The following is a 7,283-nucleotide window of genomic DNA, read 5'->3' as shown; positions in this document are numbered from 1 at the left end:
ATTTGATAATTTCATGTCTAATATGATTTGTGTTTAGGTTTCAGATCTTACTTAAACAGGACAAATCAGTACTTAACTGGAAATCAACACTTATACTGAAGTCAGAACTTAAGTTATCAGAACTTAAGTTATTATGAGATATTTATCAGGAGATAATATCAGGACTTAAGGAGACTTTCAGATAAGGAAGGCGGCTGATTGAAAAAAAAGAAGATCAAGACAAACGCAAGAAAAGATATGCATGAAGAAGGAATTCTATGAAGAATAGAATACTTGGAAGAAAAGATAACTAGTTGATATATTTTAGGAAGCAGAATTATATTTCATATGAACTAGCGATTATCTTGTAACTGTGTAGTATATAAACACAGACATAGGGTTTACACTATATGTGTTATCATTATCGAGAATAATATTCATTGTAACCCTAGCAGCTCTCGTGATAATTTGTTCATCACTGAGAGAGGACAGTTCCATATTGTAACAGAGTTTAATAAAGTTTGTTTTCTGTTACTTGTGTTCTTTTAATTCGATTTGATTATGATAAACACCGTATTTAACCCCCTTCTACAGTGTGTGTGACCTAACAAGTGGTATCAGAGCAGATCTGTTAACTCACAAACAGTTTAAGATCCAAAATCAATCATGTCTGAAGCAGAAACTCCAACCAAGTCCACCAAAACTGAAGAACCTCCAAAGACTCAAATCCATAGTCGATATGAGACTATTAGAGTTCCCATACTGAAACCATCTGAATATCCCATATGGAAGGTGAGGATGTCTATGTTTCTGGAAGCTACAGATCCAGAATATCTTGACAGAATCAATGAAGGACCTCACAAGCCAACCAAACTCGCTGTTGTAGTTGCAGGTGAACCAACAAAGTCTGTACCAAAGGAGAAGAGTGATTACACTGCTGAAGATATCTCTTAAATTGCTAAGGATGCTAAGGTAAGACACTTGCTACATAGTGCCATTGATAATGTCATGTCAAATAGGGTAATTAACTGCAAGACTGCAAAGGAGACATGGGAAGCCTTGGAGACAAGATGCCAGGGAACTGATTCAATTAAGAAAAACAGGAATACTATACTCATTCAAGAGTATGAGAACTTTGACTCAAAGTCTGATGAGTCATTAACTGGCTTATATGACAGATTTGTCAAACTCTTGAATGATTTGTCACTAGTTGACAAGGAATTTGATCTTGAAGATTCAAATCTTAAATTCCTGTTAGCTCTTCCTGAAAGTTGGGATTTGAAGGCCACAACTATAAGAGACAACTATAATCTTGAAGAAACAACTCTTGATGAAATTTATGGGATGCTCAAGACTCATGAACTTGAGATGGAACAAAGAAGCAAGAGGAAAGGTGGAAAGTCAAGGACAGTTGCTCTTAAGGCTGAGGAAGAATCTCCCAAAGCAGCTACCTCAAGGAAAGGCAAGGGAAAAGCTCTCTTCACAAAGTCTAATACTGAGTCATCAAGTTTTGATAGTGATGATGACTCGAAAACTGAAAGCTTGCTTGAGATGGATGCTGATGAAGAGATAATGAAGCTGTGTGCTCTTCTGGTGAAAGGAATCACAAGGATTGCATACAGAAAATTCAGAATGGGAAAGAAGTTTTCCAAGAAAGGTGCAAGTTCTGATAAGAAGAGTTTCAGAAAATCTGAAGGCAAAGGAGGAAAGTCTGACAGCGGAGATTACTCAAATGTCAAGTGCTACAACCGTGGTAAGAAAGGCCACATATCTCCTGATTGCAAGAAAGTGAAGAGTGACAAAGGCAAGGCTCTTGTCACAAAGAAGAAAAGCTGGACAGACACTTCAGATTCTGAAAGTGAGGAGAACTATGCCTTGATGGCAAATGCTGATAGCAGTTCTGATGCTGCTGAGTTAAAGGTACCTCAAACTACTTATGCCTTTTATACTGATGATATTAATGAGTTGAGAAGATATCTTAAAACCATGTTCATTAGTTATAGAGATCAAACTTTAACATGTGAAAGATTAACTTCTGAAAATCTAGCTTTTAAAAAGAGGAATGATTATTTAGAAAAAGAGTTAGTCATGTTCCATCAAACTCAGAAAGATAGAGATGATGCTTTTTATGTTAGGGATGAAGTACTGAAAATGAATGAATCTCTAAAAACTGAGTTAGAAAAGGAAAAAGAGATTATCAGGACTTGGACTAAGTCTGCAGAACAACTCAGAATTTGTTAAGTAGTGGAAACTGGAAAGAAGGCTTAGGTTATGGAGATGAGAAGAATGATAAGGGAACTGTAGAGATTAAGCCTATAGTTGTTAAACAAAAGCCAAAGGTAAAACCTTTTAAGTTTGTAGCTGTAAAGTCTGATACTGAGAAATCAGAAGTTAAAGAGAAATTAACTTTTGACAAACTAAAACAGGAAAAGTCAATTGAAGTTAACATAGGCTTAATGACTAAGAAGCAGCTTAAGCATAAGCTGAAAGATGTTAAGAATGTAAACAGGGTAAAGCCACCTAGGAAAAATAGGAATGGAAAGGAAGATGTGAATAAAAGCAATGATTATAAGCCTGTTCCGAATGCTCCTAGAAAAACATGTCATAATTGTGGAACTTCTAACCATATGGCTTCTTTTTGCAAGAAGAATAAGAACATAAACTCCTTACCTTCAAAGTTAGGAGTTAAGAGTCAGTCTGTTAGATATAGGCCACAAAATCCTTGTTTCCATTGTGGTAGTTTATGGTATTCCATTTATACTTGTAAGGAATATCATAGTTTATACTATGATTATTATCAAATAAAACCTTCTTTAAAGAAAGTTAGCATTGTTCCTTCTATTGTAAGTTCTGATGCAAAATCTGATAATGTAAATGCTAATAAGAAAACTGTTAACATAAATTCTGATGCTAAATCCGCTGCAAATGTTAACAAACTTAATATGGCCAAAGGATCCAAGCAAGTCTGTGTAACACCCCAAATCCGGGGTCAAGATTTGGTGTCACTAAACAATCTTTACATAAAATAAAGAAATAAATAAAGAACCCCTTGAATCCGGATCCTTTATAGGTTATGGTATGAAACAAGAATCTAACCTTCTACAACTCACTTCAACTATAATACAAGTATAAATACCTTTGAACTAATGCTCTTGTCACATTCTTCTAACACCTTCAACTTCTCACAACGGAAATTTCTCTAACTTCTGCTCTTTATCGAAGCTATTCACTTTAATCCTTATCTGTTTCTGGCAGAAATAAAAATTTGGCAAAGCAAGAGTGAGCCAAAAATGCCCAGCAAGTATATATTTTGAGTTTCAAACATTAATATCAAAGAAAACTTCCGGACAAAATCTCTGAAATATTTTAAAGAGCGAAACACGAAATCATTTAAAGGATATATTTCATTATCTTAAAATCAATTTGATTTACATTGCTATAAATCACATAGGAAATAATGACATTTTATAAGAGCTTCAGAGATCGCGTGTTTTCAAAATAGCTTCTGGTAACACTTCATACCTGAGCAACGAATGCAACAACTATTCATAAAACGACGTTCAAGAAATTCCTAACTATTCAGTATCCATCATTATCGACTAAGTTTCCATAGACTTAGCCTGCTAAACCAACCTGATAAGGACGGGTTGAATAATTAAGAAGATCTCAATTCATTCAAGATTCTAACTATCACTGAACAACTAATGCTGCAGCAACAATCTGAACCTCAAATTTATTTAGAAACATTGTAATTACCCGAAACTGAGTGCTAAGGAAAACTAACTTTAATCCATAATCACATTTTTTTTCTCAAGAAGGAATTCCATTAATGGAGATCAATAATAAATTAGACTCGACACTAGTTCAGATTTATACTCTGCTGATCAGTCAGAATATAATGCAGATCTATATCTCAATATACAGATCTAGTCGGGTCCCCAGGCACTACGGCCCATCTCGAGGCACCAGTCATCCCGGTCCTCAGGATTAAGTAAAACTCAATCCCCAAAATATCACTATCCAGCCCGTTGAGTGTTTTGATGTCAAACCATTTTGAATTCAAAACATCCCAATTCAGGTTTCGCAAATAACCCGAAAGAATGGGTATTTGCTCATGAGAGCAATTGAATTACATGAACAAGAATAAATGAACAAGCATAATATGAGTAATTGCAGCGAAATGTAAAACATTTAATTATTCTGAACTTAGAATAGGAGCGAATAATATTGGCAATATTTAAAGAAAATTCAAGAATATTTGCAGTATTTAAAAGAAAGTTCTGGAATACTTGCAGTATTTTAAAAGAAAAATCCAGAATACTTGCGTAAGAAGACCTAAAATAAATATCACTTGAACAATATGTGATGATAGGGATACTTGCCTCAATAAGCTTTAACCGTTATTACTGGTTGACTCTGGTTCGACTTTGATCGTTCGGCTTTATCGTCCACTTACTATCCTATTCTCGATAGGATCCCAACATTCAGACCCTTCGGTTGGAACTTCGTTGATCTCGACGTCTAATCACTAGATCGTTCTTAGTCCGATGTCACGTCTCGGTCTTCCGTCTAAAACCTATAGGGTTGAAATACCCTAATTTAGATAACCGCTTAAGCTTAACATCAAACCGTTATCCTATTCTACCCATACGATTTCATAACCAAATTTATTTTTATATGTATTATCGAAATACACATAGCAATTATGGTTCACATCTTTGAAAATTGGTTCGGTATTTATTTTCAGAAAATACGTATACTTGTTATTTTGAAAAATAGGGTTATCGATTATTCACAAAATATCTTATCACGTCACGTGAATAGGTTTCATAAAGTTCAATTATATCCTCGGTCGACGTTTCTGATAATTATAGGTTACGTTCCCGTAATTTTGGAGTTTATTTTCCCAAAAATCGGGCAGCGTTTCCTCTATTTATCGGCCTACTCGTCGAATCAAATCGACGTCAAATTCACAACAACAATCCAATTTTCAGAACTACAATCCCAATCACCAATTTCAGCCATCACTATCAGTCCCGAAATTCTCAATTATCAATTAAATACAATTATTAATTATTAGTCATGTTTTTATTCGTATTTTGTGTTTTAAATCGTAGGACTCAGATCGAATCATCATAGTCCACCGTCGGCTCGTCGAAGCTCATCGTCGACGGCGATAAAATTTATGGGTACCCGATTAGTTTCGGGTTTCCAACATAAATTCCATCGATATTTTTGTAAAACGAAATGATTAATTCTAAAATCACGAAAATCTCATCAAATTTCTTCACAAAGTTTAAACCGAAATTCGAACAACAGTATACCAGAATCACAATCCACACAACAGATACATCAACAACACACACACAACATACATAACACGCGTACCCGGTCACCTCGCCGGAATGGAAACCGGCGGCGACCGGAAAAGAAGAAAACAGGTGGCACAAATCCTCCAACTGAACTGCAAGACACATAACACATGTATATACGTATGTATATACATCGAATAAACATAAACAGAACCGAAAAAACGAACCGGAAGGTAAGGCGGCGGCGGAACAATTACCGGAAAACAACCGGAGAAATCAAGCGGTGGGAAGGGAAGAACAAGGGAAAAACAGGGAGGGACAGGGAAAAGAAATAGAGAGAGGATTGAATCGAGAGAGATTAGAGTCGGTGAGGGAGAGATTACGGAGAGAGAGAGTTCGAGGGAGAGGTCGAGAGGGAGAGATTGAGCGAGAGATTGAGGAGACGAGAGAGAGGATTGGAACAGGGGAGTGTATATCCTGAAAATTCAACACATCTCCCTGTTGACTGCAAGCCTGATTTTGACTCGCAATTATGAAAATAACGATACTAATTCGCAAGTGAAATTAATCATAAAAATTAACAAATAAACTCTAAAATTCTCGAAATATTCCGAACTTATTAAAATAAAATTTTCATGATTTTTGAAACATCTTGAAATTAAATATTGATATTACAATTTAATGGGGTCAGAAAATCATTTAAAATTAAATAATTAATAAAAAATTAATTTCTAAATTTTATAAACCCCTAAAAATAATAAATAAAATTATAAAACAATAAAAATAATTTTAGAGACAATTTTAGCATTTTTAAAAATAAATATTCAATAAAATCACTTTAAAATGAATTAAATGCATACAGCTCGATAATTTATTATAAAATTAATCTTCGCGTCTAACAATTCACAGACAATTGATAATACAGCAACACATAGCTGACAAAACCATCACATATTTTACTTATTTAATATTTCAATAATTATATTTACATATTGATCCGAAAATGGGTTACTTAGCCGCTAAGTAACTAAATAACGATACAATTTTGATACCCGATTTGGATAATTATCAAAACAGAGCTTCCTATAAAATAATTTAGACGAAAATAAGATAATAATGTCTCGTCTTTTGAGAATATGGATTCTTATCGATATATAAAATGATTTGCGTATCGAAAATTTTACACCGGGACTCGTACAGGTCAAACCGTGCCCCGGATTGAAAAAGTCAAAACATGAAAAATATTCAGAATTATCAGCTTAGAATAGGAAGGAGTTTTCGGAAGAGTTTCGGGTTGTAAAAACGCAAAAACGATTGAAGTGGGACGATTTCTAATTCTAAAAATAAATTTTATAATTAATTAAGAATAATCATTATTAATTCTATAAATTCTTATAAAATCAAATGGTAATCTAAAAATTACCAGAAAAATACCAAAATTATCTAGATTTAATTCTGGATAATTGGAAATTAGAATATCTAAATTTTATCAGAAATAAACATTCAAATATTATTATCCATCATCAAATAATTCACCAAAATTCACATAAAAATCACAGAATAATTATTTATTGATTAAAATAATTACATAATATTTCCCGGGCATTACATTCTTCCCCCCTTAAAAGGATTCTGTCCTTAGAATCATGCTAAGGAACAAACCATGATGTTTTCCAAGTATCTTTCTTATGATTACTCAGTTCTCATCACCTTAATCACAATTCAACGACCTTTTACCGTCATCAAATTTATCAGTTGCTCATGCAACCCCTAACTCAGTCTTCTATTTCACATATTTGGAACTAAATTACTCTTCATAGTCATACACACATAAATGCCTTATGGATTCGTTACACATGTGACAACAAGACCAACTCATTCACAATCGTTCTATCTATCTCACTATTTCAAAGGACTAACTTAATTTACACTAACCTTCTTTTCTTTCCAATTCTAATAGATCATGTTTATGAAATTCCTATTTTCACTGAC

The sequence above is a fragment of the Apium graveolens genome, chromosome 8 (assembly GCF_009905375.1).
Source record: "Apium graveolens cultivar Ventura chromosome 8, ASM990537v1, whole genome shotgun sequence".
In the NCBI taxonomy this organism is placed as follows: Eukaryota; Viridiplantae; Streptophyta; class Magnoliopsida; order Apiales; family Apiaceae; genus Apium; species Apium graveolens.
The sequence above is the reverse complement of the archived record's forward strand: the minus strand, read 5'-3'. Positions refer to the sequence as shown.